The following is a 13,006-nucleotide window of genomic DNA, read 5'->3' on the forward strand; positions in this document are numbered from 1 at the left end:
AAGCACTCCTTTAAAAGATGAAGTTACTCTATTTCATACTCTATTTCTCTTTCTAATCACCAGTACAGAAATTCTGAATTTTGATAAATATTCTGTTGCTCTTTAAATCCATCTCAGAAAAAAAGGGAAACAAGATTTTAGCAAGTAAAATTAAACTTATTTAAATACTTTTGTTCTTTAAATGAATTCTCTTTCTTAAGAATGGACAGAAGTTCACTGACTGCAAGAGAGAAAGATTTTCTCATTAACACTATGAATATTTGACATATTTGAGCACAGAACTCGTAGTTAGGTAAGTGTTAGTTAATAAAAGAAGGCTTGTGAATGTTTATATGCAGGCTTGTATGCAAACTGCCCACTAACTTTAAATAAGATCAACGTGACATCCCATCAGTGATTACAATTCATCAAAACAACACACACAAGACTAGGCGTAATCATGGCAAATCATTGAATAGTGATACAGAAAGGAAAATATGTAAAGATTTTTGGAGCTTTAAGTGTCTCATTTCCTCAGGTGAGAGCTGTAGAGAAAAGTGGTGACAAAACCACTTGAAATGGCAACATCACTTCATATACACTGAATGATGAATTGCAGTAGCATTCTCTTAACTGGAATGCATTCGAATAATCTACCCTCAAGGCTGAGTTTTATCAACATGCTGGATTAGCCACGACAGCTCATTCAGAAATGACATTGTCATGTATGATGGGAGTCTTATGGATCTTATACAAAGACTAATCTTCCCCTGTAGCCAATAGAAAATAAAGAGTATTTCAGGTTTTGTTTCAGTCTATCTAAAGAAGATGTAGCTGCTCTGAATCATCCCCCGTAAAGAGCCTACCTCTCCACATTGATAGAAATGTGATCTCAGAAATTAATTTCCACCAGATTTAGCCTTTGTCAGTATGAATTTGATGTGACAGCAATATGAACACATCAATATATTTATATATATAAATTGCTTAACACCAAATTAAGAAAATTAGCAGCTCAGACAGATGCTGCTTAAAGCCAATGTTTGCTTTGTTTTTCTAAAACTTCCATGTAAAGAAAATAAATGAGAAAAAATAACCTTTCCATTGAGAAGATATTTCCAATAGCTCAACAATATTTTTTACAAGCTTTGACACTGTATTATTTTATTCCTCTTCTGTCATATTCTTGTTGTTGGAGTTTTATATCCACATTTTTCTGTGTTTTTTTTTTTTTTTTCCTTTTCTTCTTCTTGTTTCATTTCCCATCACTTTCTCCCTTCATTTTTTATCATACTTTTAATCAATATTCAATATCAATATTCAATTGATAAAAACATTAATTTCATTGCTTTCCCCACTACTTAATAAAAAGAAGGGGAAAAAAAAACAAACCAAAACCAAAACAAAACCAACCAAGATTATTTTCAAATGCTATGATCTTTTGTTATGCAAATATAATTTCTAATTGGCTGGTAAGTTCTTTGAGTGCTTGTATATTTGAAGAGTACATTATTTAAGTCCAGGCGGTATTTAACCCTCCAGGCCTAACTGTAAACAGTAATTCCTATGCACATATCCTATCATTGGTCTATAGATGACAAACAGCTATTTCTGCTAGCAACAAGGAATTACATACGTGGAAAAATAAGGGAGCTGGCAAAAATCTCTTTATACTGTGCTTCTTAAGCTACTTCTTAAGATAGATATAATACCAGGCAAATATATTGCTTAGCACTGTTATCAAAACAGTGTGCACTCACGAGACAGAACATATATTTTCATTTCAATGGAGTGTCAAAATAAAGTTTTCTTTGTTTCTTTGGAAGAAAGATAACCATGAAAAAATTGTTGCTTTCTGCACAATCCTACAATCCTACAACTGTAGTCTATGGGAATTGAAAGAACCTTGTGCCTGATGGCTATTGGAGTTTTTCATGTTATTTTATCTTGCCCTTCTGGTCTGGTCTTTTGATTGTCTTCATATTTTACAGCTGCCGGTAGGATGTTAATGTGTTATGACAGAGTTACCAAGTAACAAAGGAAAAAAGTGATTCATCTTGAAGATCAGACCTGTCGTATAATTGTACAGTGACTATAACAAATCAAAATAAATTATCCCTTACAATATACGTTTGCATGGTACTTTAAGTGCACATGAGCATGTGCGGGCATGTGTGTGTTGGGAATTATATAATAAAATTAAATTAGATTTGTGAGGAACTGGTAGTTGACATATTTCATAGATAAACTATTTGAAATAGCTTATTTTTTGACAAGGCAGCTCAGCGGTCCTACATCTCCCTTCCTCTCTGCATGTCAGGCTTGCCTGTGTCTGAAATATCTGGGTCTACCATTACTCACACGTACACACACATGCACACATATATATTTCTCCTGAGGAAAGACGTCAGCTTTGTGGCAAAACTGAAGAAAGCATGTCAGGAGGCTGTTGGAAAAGAAAAAAAAAAAAAAGAAAAAAAAAAGAAAAAAAAAAAGGCAACTTCTTTCCTACAGTTGTTCTTGGACTCTGTCCAGAATTCACTGCCTTTTACTCTTGACACATTTTCCCTATGGAATCAAAGACTTATTTATTTATTTATTTATTTATTTATTTTTATTTTTAAACAACTAGCAGATTTTAGGTTGTGCACCTCCATTGCTAGTCTGGGAGTCAAGGATTCAAAGAGCAGTGACTCTATATTCATGTCGATATTAAATAAGCATGGCATTTAAAGACAACTGTGGGTAACTTTTTTCTTTTGATGCTATCTTGGGATTATTTTTTTAAAGGATTTTATATAAGACATCAAATAGTTATGAGGAATGTGGATGTGCTTTTTATAACACAAGAAAGGTTAAGAGCAGAAATCTTTATAGACATTATAAGAAGTTCCAGGGGAACAGAAAGCTCTGTGGACTCAGAAGATGGATTTCACCTTCAAGACTAGGATTCAAGTTCACCAGAGGAATCTCAAAGTAACAAATGTTTTGATCTCAGCTCAGTTCTTCAGGGCTTTGTACATGTGTGTGTTTCCCAGAAAAAAAAAAAAAAAGAAAAAAGAAAAAAGAAAAACAACACAAACTCGTTTTGCATCTAATCTAAAGAAGTTAGTTCCCCATAGATTAAAATTCAAATGCTAGGGAAAATACAGTTTCTCTGTAGTTTGAACTCATTCAGAATTTCTGGAAGAACTCACCTGCTTCCACATATATCAGTTTCTTGAGCTATTTTTAATTGGTCTTGCTGTTGCTTCTGCATGTCTAGTTATTCAGGCTGCTCCTACTTTCCTAGGCTGCATGCCATTGAGAATGCACCAGTATATCAAGACAGACTTGAGCTTTTCTGAACGGAAGAGAAAGATGAAAAGAAGCCTTTAGATGTATAGGGAGGCAAAGAGGGGCCACAGGCCTAGGGAGAAAAAGGAACCTGTGCAGAGGAAATTACAGCACTGTGAGTTGACTCTTTTAAAAGAGAAAGGTAGAACAGGGTCAGTTCATGCAAACATATTTATGGAGTCTTGGAAGTAGGCTGTTGGTCTAGAGACAGATGATATAATAAGGCCAGGCACTGCCTACAGTGTCTATATGCATATAGTGTCTATATGCAGAATACATAAAAACTTAAATTGAAAGAAAAATGGTCTTTAAAAGAATAGAAAAAGCATTTGATTTTACCTGTGAAGCAGACATGAAGCAAGAATAACCTTAATAAAAAGAAAGGTGAAGAAATTCCCCTAATAATGAAATTACCACTGAGCAAGTCTGCTGCCAGCAATAAGGACACTTAATCATAGTACAAGGCTCATTATTTACATAATAATGATCCTAAAAAATGTCAGTCTAGGAGAAACATGTATATGATAGCAAACACATGCAAATAAATGGCTGTACCATGAGAAATGTTTTTCTTTACCTTATTGCTGTCTTCCATTAAATTTCTAGTGATTCAGAGGTATGATAAACATTAATGAACTGGAGAAAAGATGTGAAAACTGATTGCCAGCAGACTAAAATTGTCTCTTACAAATCAAAACTTTAAATACTTAATTGAACATCTAAAAGTAATATACTAGAAATCAACTATATGGCTATGTATAGAATCATAGAATCATAGAATTGCTCAGGTTGGAAAAGCCCTTAAAGGATTTAGCTATGTTCAAACATGAGAAGTGTTTTTAGTACATGATACGGTACACAAACAAATCCACCATGTATAGATGATCTCAGTGCAGTTGTACAAATGTAGGTGTCTGATGGCATCTGGTCCATCCCACGTTATTCTGCCTGATCTCCACCAGGCATTCTGCATCAACAGATATCTCACAAATGCCTTGACGTATATAATGGTGATATTTGAATGTTTTGCATACTCTAAGCTAACATTGTTAATATTAATGTTTATATGTTTAGGTTACTGGATGACCGAAGTCTAAGTCACGTATTACATGCCAATATTTACGGGTGGAATAGATATAAACTGGAGATATGGAGATGTAGAAAGATATTTAAGTTTCAAAATGCACATGTGCTATGAGATAGACTGGATCCTTCTCCATACTCTAAATCTTGACTAAATCTTGAGGAAATAAAGTGTCTGTAAGTAGACTTGTATTTTGACTACGCTATCAGAAGCTCATTACTTTATGAACTGGCATTTGATTGCCAAGTGAGATTTCCTAGTGTAGCTCACATGGCACTAGAAACTTGTATAAACAAACAGTTGATCAAACCTCAAATTACTGAGGGTAAGATTGCCCTACCAAATGCTGACCACAAGTATACAAATAAAAGGGGATAACCACAAAGAAGCAAAGAAGATTGTTCAGAAATGATGCCTGGTTGTGACTTTGAAAAAATATATTACTTCTTACTAAAAGAATATAATAATTCTCTGATTATGAATAAAATCTGCACTTAATTATGGAAACACAGTATTTTCACCATTTGTGTAGTGTCAGACACAAGTTGAAAAGATAGATGATCTGTAGGTTACCGCTCTCATCCTGGGTGTTAGGAAATACAAGTTTAATTGTTAACTCCACCACAGATTCCTCATATCATGTTTATTACCTATATTAGTGTAGATTCTAATTGACTGAGTGGTCTAAATTATTTTTCCTTTAATTTTACAACACAAGAAATAGGATAATTCATTTTTCTTTTTTTATTGTTCCATGTTTATCATGTTTGTTTTGCTTGCAAAACCTTTTGCTCTATCTCAGGTCCTAGCTACACAAAGAGTAGTGTTTCTCTTGTGTTTGTTTTAATGGAATCAGTCACCCTTGCACATCATAAGGCAGTGCAGTTACATTTATGCTGAAGATATTTGTCAGTGCATTACAGCAGAGATGTTCTGAGTTGGAAGCAGAAACCACGCTATAGAACCTTTTGTACCACATTACAGGATTTGTTCAAAATTCTGTCCAGTTTGCACAAGACATTATTTTCTGAACACACAGAGAAGAATTTCAAAAAATGTCTCTAGAAAACACTCTAGTCTGTCTCAAGTGCATCAACCTCTATTTATAAATATAATTCTATATACTTTCTATTATGTTCCTTATTCACTTAATTCACCCACGTTACTCCAAGATATAATAATGAGAATCCTTAGGGCAGCACATTAAATACTGTCTCAGTAGCCCTCTCCAACGCAGAGGAATATGTAGTCTGTCTACAACTTGCTCTGAGATAATGCATGTGCTTGTTGTGTGCAGGTTGCATGGCAAGTTGCATCGCTATGCCCCTTGAGAGAAGCTCTTTTGTTTCAGAAATGTGCATTTTAAAATATCTCCAGAAAGGACTAAATATTTTTTCACCTTGCAAATGGGCCTGCAAAGGAAAAGAAAAAAAAAGAAAAAAGAAAGGATAATGTGAAGCTACTAGAAATGGTACTCTGTAGCATATTCTGACACAAGAATGGTTAAATGGATGTATTTCAGAGATAAAAAGAAAGCAGCAACTCTGAAATATTGTAATTGTTGACACAATATAATGCAGATGTTGGCAAAATACTGTGTTCCTGGTGAGAAGTGAATCAGTCCACCCACCATCTGACCATCCATTACACCGTGGAAACCTTTGGAGTGCATTCAGTACAGCAAGCACAGCACTGTTCTAGCTGATTAAGTTGCACCCTGTATTTCAGGCTCTCAAGGCCACAAGACAGAGATGCCAATTTTAACAAAAAGGTTTTTCTACAAGAAGGAAGCAGAGTATTATTATATATTACATTTCTTGACAAGGCAACTGGAAAAAGTGCCTGCGTTCTCCCTGCCAACTTCTTGGCTGTGTATGAAATAAAGGAATGCAAAGGATTTATTTATTTATTTATTTTTTCCCTCCGTCTTTGGAATATTTGAGAACAATGGGGTGCTTTTGTCTGTATAATGAAACCCCTTTGTGCTGTGCTACAAGAATAACTTTTTGATGCCATAAAATGTAATAAGAAAAAGAAGGAAATCATTTTAGCTACCAATCTAGATTTTCCATTTAGCTGCTTTGCCTAGATGGAGATTTGAATGAAGCTGTGTCCATTTCCTCCATTTTCATCTGTGGAGAAATTGTAGATGAAGGGAAGGAATCTGCATATTTTAGATATTGAAGTTTAGGAAGAACTTTGAAATATTTTATTGTTTATGCAGAGTGATAATTATAGTTTTGACGCTGTCACAGAAGAAAGGAAACCAGCTCCTACAAATGATCATTCACACATAGAAGTGTAATAGGGAAAACAACTGACAATGCCCTTGTACCCTTCAGATAATCTGTGCAATCAAATATACAAGGAACAATAACAAAAATTAAATTTGACTCAATTTCTTTCTGCTGTGGATGAGGATCTCAACAGTTCTGCTGCGTGTTAGGAGCAGCATGGGAATCTGCGTTCATCTTCCTACTTGATGAAAATCTTCCAAATTTTGATTTCTATATCTTAAAGGTGTACTTCAGTAATAATGTCGGGTGATTGCTCACAGTAGCAAGGGACAAAAAAGTGATATTGAAAAGTGAAATATGGATTCTTAGTAACTCACATGATATCAAGAACTAAAATCTGCCCAGAGAAATGAGTTGGAAAGGACACTGAACTATCTCATCTGTCTGTGCATACCCACTTTCAAGGAGTTTAGGTCATGACTGTCAATGTTTTGTCCTGCCTGGGCTGTGTTGAGTGAAGACTAATTGTGTTGTGCCACATATAAGCAGGTTGCACTGAAAGTAATGTCTTCTCCTTATTCCAGGGAAAGTACAACAGATACAAAGAGCACCATTACAGTATTTGCTAGAGCAAATTCGCAGCTACATATTTTTTCAACATATTCATTATCATTATTTTGTGTTTTCACCAGTGATAAACAAGAGCCTCTTATGAAGGTAACACATTGTAACTCACCAGTGCTGAAACACACCACCCACTATCACACTGTGCTTACATCCACACTTTGCTGTCCATTAAATGTTCAGCAAGCACCAATGAATGCCAATGGGGCCATTTATATATACATATATATATTTATTTATTTGTTTTTCCCAAGGGAGAAATTCAGTTCCAACTTTGCTTCACACTTCTGTGTCAAATGTAATTTTGTCAGACTATCCCTCTGTTGCCATCTGTCACACAGCAACAAAATGTAGTGGGATATTGGCAAAAAGTTTCAGCCTTCACTGCCATACCACCAGCATCTGCTTCTGACATCATAGGCCTACAAAATAAATAGGAGGCATTACTTTCAGACCAGTCCCCATTCTCTAAAGTTCAGCTTCTCTGACCACAGGGACTTCATAGGGCCCATCAGCCTGACCTCACTGCCAGGAAAGATTTTGGAGGAGATCATCTTGAATGAGATCTCAAAGCATGGGCGGGACAAGTGGGGGATGCCCAGCCAGCACGGGTTCATGAAAGACAAGTCCTGCTTGACCAACCTGATCTCCTTCTATGATTGAGTGACCCATCTGGTAGATGAGGGAAAGACTGTTGATGTACTCTACCTAAACTTCAGTAAAGCCTTTGACACTGCCTCCAACAGAAGTGGTAAAGTCACCGTCCCTGGAGATTTTCATGAAACATGTAGAGATAGCTCTTAGGGAATGTCATGGTGGTGATAGGTTGATAGTGTAACTGTGATTTCTGTGCCCTTTTTCAACCTTAATGATTCTGTGATTCTATCTTCTATTTACTTTTTGACCACAATTGAACCCTGAGTTGACATTTTCATGAAACTTTATATTATAATCCCTAGATTTCACAACTGAAATGCAACAGAGTCATGGAATCAAAGAATCATAGGTGTTGAAAGGGCCTTTAGAGCCCAACCTTAAGCCGAACTTCCCTGCTCACCAGGCTTCCTACTGTAGGTTGTGCAAATAGGTGTCCAGATATTTATAGAGTCTTGAATATCTCTAGAGAAGGAGACTCCACAACTTCACTGGGCAGCCTTTTCCAGTGCTCTGTCACTCTCACAGTAAAAAATTTCATCCTCATGTTAGTATGGAACTTGCTGTGTTCCAGGTTCCACCCACTGCTCTTCTATTGCTTCTCACCACAGAAAAGATTCATCTTTATCTTTGAAGAATGACATTTAAGAAACTACATTTAATGTACATTCAAAAAAATAAAATACTCTCTTTAATAACCTTTGTGAAAATCTATATGGAGAAGGTTTCCACTGGTATAGAGCATGAAAGGAACCAGTGACACCTGAGGTTGTTCCACTGCACATGACTATATATATCTTGGGTAAGCCTAAACTTACATGGATCCTGAATTTTCTTAGCTGATGAACTTAATCATATCATACGCTGTCTAACAGGAAGGCTTTGAATTCAGTATAAGGAAGGGAATCCCCAGCTAATTTTAATAAATAAAAATAAAATAATTGAAAAATAAAAATGAAAATGAAGATAAAAATGAAAATGAAAATAAAAATAGAAAAAATCTAAGAAATGACATAAAAATAAGTGTAACAATAGATAGCCAGAGGTAGAAAGCAAGGTATTAAGACCTCCTTCAGGTATACAACTCCATATTTTCTTCAAATAAATTACTTAATTCACAAAGAAGAGGCTGAACAACAGAGGCTGAGTGACTGTGTACATATTTCTTCCCCTTCTCACTGTTGGATATGAGCTGTTGTATATATGCAAATAAATAATAAACAAAGTAAGGAAAATTCACACATATAAATGTACACACTTTCATAAATTATGTATATCATAAAACAAGAAATAGATACTATAGACAAGTGGAGCACTATCTAATTTGTAATAAAAAGAAAAACCCTTTCATCTCTAACACAGAAGTCCAATGATATGCATAACTATGTCTAATACATTTAAAACTAATCTCAGGAGGTGGTTTTTCATGGCTACACTAGGTATACTATGGAAGCTTAAAACTCCTGCAAATAGGAAATTAACTGGAGCATATTTAGGACCTGAGAGTCAAAGAGTCTGTTGTATTAAAAATCCAGAAGGAAAGTCTGAAGGCAGTCTTCAGTTCTTGAATCATTAGCACTTCTGTTTGTCCATTTAATCCAGTGTAGGGAAACAAGTATGGAGAGATATAAATATAGCTATAACTAGATACAAATGCATATATAAAAATATTTTGAGTTTTTCAGTGGATATGCTCGGAGAACAAACTTGGATCAGATTCCTTAGTCATATTGCTTAATGGAGGTATTGAAAATATCCAATAAATATAAAAGATGATTTTTTATTTTATTTTATTTTTATTTTTTTTCCCTGAAATGCCATTGGTACATCTTGATACTGTGGATGAAAGCAACCTGTATGTCAGAACTGACTAGATTCATGTGTCCTAATATTATATTTCTCCTAATATAATGGAAAAGTCTTATGAGGAATAAAAACCTCCACAAAGTGCATCAAGAAGGAAATAATTTTTATCCACAAATGGAAATAAGTGTGGGTATGTTTCTAAGTAAGCCTCCTTCCCTGCAGTTTGACTCCACTCAACACTCAGTAGATTTCAGTAGAAACTTGTACCAGAGTTGATGATTAAAACGGCTAAAATAGCATGAATATTGATTTTAGGTCAACATCATCAAAACAAACTGAATTTTACAAAAACTGAGAACCCTCAAAATCAATAGTAAAGAACTAATGGGTGAAACTGCGGGGATGTGTGGATACAGCATCTGTAAATCTTCAGATTGCTTTTGAATGCTTGTCTAAAATACATTTTACTTACAAACAAAGGTTAGATTCAATACAGGCATAATAGGATAAAATGTTACAGCCTATAATATACAGGAGGTCTGACTCACTGTTGTAATGCTTCTCTGGCATTGATCTCTGAACACATGTATCTATGAAAAAATAATCAATAATGGTGGGAAATATTACATAACTGATATCACTGATCATCCCATTTCTGTTGCAAATGTCTTCTCAGCTTTATACTTTCTTTATAAAACAATTGCTCAAGATGGATTGTGAGTTGCTGTTGTCTTTTCTCCTACTTCTGGTGCATTGGTACTTGCCTTCTAATACTTTTCTGAGACTTTCGTAGTTTTACCATTGAGTTCAACATGGTCAAAGAAAGACTGGTGATGAAAACTTTTAAAAATAGTGTTCTTGATCAATTATGTTTATGAAGTCATTTAAGATGAATGAAGTTTTATACCAGGACAAGAAATTACAAAGATCAATATATTAAGGAGTGTGTACTTGTGGTAATGACTAAGATTCTTTAAATACATAAAACACATTCTTACTCATATTTCCTCCTATTTTTCTTCAGACCTTCTTAGAAATTTTGAGATGATTAAGTCAGGTAGAGTTACTGAGTTGCAACATATATTTTACATACGTGATACTCCAGACTATGAAATGAGACATGGAACAAATATTACTTGAATAAAACACGGTCACATGATTAAAGAAATGTGAAGTTTCACTGCATGTGACCATATCTCAATAGCATGTTAATATTAGTAAGGTATATCTTGCTATTTCTTGATTCATATATAATTATGATGATGTTTATTTATGATTGTGTATGCAGAGATATATACATATAAGATTTCTATGCATTTTCAAATAAGTTCAAGTGACATAAACAAGTGTACCTTGCAGACACTTAAAATCAAATTAACTTAGCTTTATAACTATTAAGTTCATTTAATAGTTCAAGACTCCAAAAAAGATGATAAAGATCCTACAAACAAGTCATTTGTAGCCTGTCTTAAAAACAAAACAAAAACAAAAACTATTAGCAATGTGATTGTTTACTTTGCTTCTGGTTGTAAGCTGCAAAAAGTACTCACAACACGATCAAATGATAATATGTATTCTTCCACTCCATAGCATATCGTTTTTTATCTTTTCTGAATGCCATCGTCACAGTATTTCGGGCCTCTTTGGTACAAAATCTTATATCTAATTAAGACTACTGAACTGTGAAATAATAGCAACATGGACATTTACACCTGGAAAATGAATAAATTTAAATTCTCAGAATATCTCTGGAACTTGCAAATTTTCACATCTCGCACGAAATTAGCTCCAGCACTATTTTGCTGCATTTGAAGAAAGCTCTTTTTTTGAGAAGGAGACATCTCATGAAATGTTCAGCCTGATTTCCTGTTCTGAACAAGTCACACAAAGACAGAAAAAACTACAGAAATATGGCCAGGTGTTACGATCAGGAATCTACATAACTCTTCACAATGCTTATCACTGTCAGCCATGTACATGAACACAATTTTTGTCATTAGCTTGAGTATGATGGAATTACAGGTTAAAAAAAAAAAAAAAAAAAGTAGTTGTCCAGCTCACAGTAAAAGGAGGCAGATAAAACTTGGTAAAACACCCTTGTATTAGACCAAATCGCTAAAGCCGCCAAAGCAAACTAAGAGAGACAAAACAAAGGGCACATCAACATAATGTACATATTGTGAGGATTCTTGAAGGTCAGAGCATGCTCTTTTACTTCTTAGTGACATATAATGCCGATATTTGTCAGACCTTGATGAAGACCAAAGCTCAGGCAGAAAAAAAATGCACTGCATGACATTTGTTCTCAGACTTCTTGCTTGGAGCAGTCTTTATTGTAGACCCTGGCTCTGAACAGAATTTACAGCTAAAAAGGAGAATAAAGAATCTGAGTTTGACACTGTAAGGCAGAGAGCAGGTTTCCTACTGTTGTAGGATGATGAACTGTAGACATGAATAACTCAATGAGAAGAAATAATGTTTTACATAAACACCAAAATAAATGGTAGGCCTGGTTTTAATACATTTTAGTCTTAGTATCAAGTAGAAACTAAATTTCAAGATTATATGAAGTTATTTGAATTTCATATTGATGGAATGTAGTGAGAAAATCAATGAGTTGTATTTTACCTGATTGTCTAAATGTAATAGACTTCCCAAATCTCTTTATCTGCAAATCTTCAGGACTAAGGTCCCTATGTAGACGCTGATACATTCAAACATTCATTATTTGAATAATGTGGGAGAGTTTTTCCTTCCTTCCTTCCTTCCTTCCTTCCTTCCTTCCTTCCTTCCTTCCTTCCTTCCTTCCTTCCTTCCTTCCTTCCTTCCTTCCTTCCTTCCTTCCTTCCTTCCTTCCTTCCTTCCTTCCGTCCTTCCAGCAGTGCGCACTTGCAGCCCGGAAGGCCAACTGTGCTCTGGGTTGCATTAAAAAAAGGGGGACCAGCAGGGAGAGGGAGGTGATTTTTCCCCTCTACTCAGTTCTTGTGAGGCCCTGTCTGTAGTATTGCGTCCAGGCCGGGGCCCCCAGTACAGGAAGGACATAGAGCACTTAGAGCAGGTCCAGAGGTGGGCCACTAAGATGATCAGAGGGCTGGAGCACCTCCCCTATGAGGAAAGGTTGAGGAAACTAGGCTTGTTTAGCTTGAAGAAGACTCCAGGGAGACCTCATTGTGGTCTTCCAGTACTTGAAGCAAGCATATAAACAGGAGGGGGAATGGCTGTTTACAAGGGTGGATAGTGATAGGACAAGGGGGAATGGTTTTAAACTGAACAGGGGAGGTTTAGG

This window comes from Meleagris gallopavo, chromosome Z, assembly GCF_905368555.1.
Source record: "Meleagris gallopavo chromosome Z, MGAL_WU_HG_1.1, whole genome shotgun sequence".
Lineage (NCBI taxonomy): Eukaryota > Metazoa > Chordata > Aves > Galliformes > Phasianidae > Meleagris > Meleagris gallopavo.